The sequence below is a fragment of the Triticum aestivum genome, chromosome 7A (genome assembly GCF_018294505.1).
Source record: "Triticum aestivum cultivar Chinese Spring chromosome 7A, IWGSC CS RefSeq v2.1, whole genome shotgun sequence".
Taxonomy (NCBI): Eukaryota; Viridiplantae; Streptophyta; class Magnoliopsida; order Poales; family Poaceae; genus Triticum; species Triticum aestivum.
This window is the reverse complement of record NC_057812.1, coordinates 65,110,754-65,111,394: the sequence shown is the minus strand read 5'-3', so window position 1 is coordinate 65,111,394 and position 641 is coordinate 65,110,754.

Here is a 641-nt window from a genome sequence, read left to right as displayed (position 1 = left end):
GAACATGGCAAAGTAAAGCATGGCATGGAGCTACTCAAAGAGCTTAACAAAAGTCCCTTAGTGACCTTGAGACAAAAGGGATCAGAAAATACAATTGCAAGCATGTGAACATGGCAAAAACATAAGCAGATCACAGACTTAGTGAAAACTGGAACATGCTGAAACAGATATCAAGTAGGCATGTTTACGAGCTCGATGCACTCACTACAGAGCAAGTCATGATAAGATAAGCATACACCCATCAAGAATACACAAAATACAAGCTAGACATGGCAATTACAATAACATAGCATGCACCTATCAACTACAACATCATCCGCAAAATCGCTAACTAGTAGACAATCTGCCCAGATTCACAAAGTAGCAAAAGTAGAGCTCGATTGACTCAAGCTAGGGTGCTCCATAATTGCAAACAAAGGCATGGATGTATAGAGCACTACAAGATTAAAAAAACATCCTTACTGATCATCCTCAAAAGAGGCACAGATCGCTAGGAAATAACATGAACATATGGCCATATGAGATAAACAGATCAAAGACTTAGTGGAAATGCTAAGTCCCTGAAATCAGAATTACCAAGTGCACCACTTTGCAAGCTTGTACTAGTCACCACACACACCACAAAAATACATGGGTTGCAC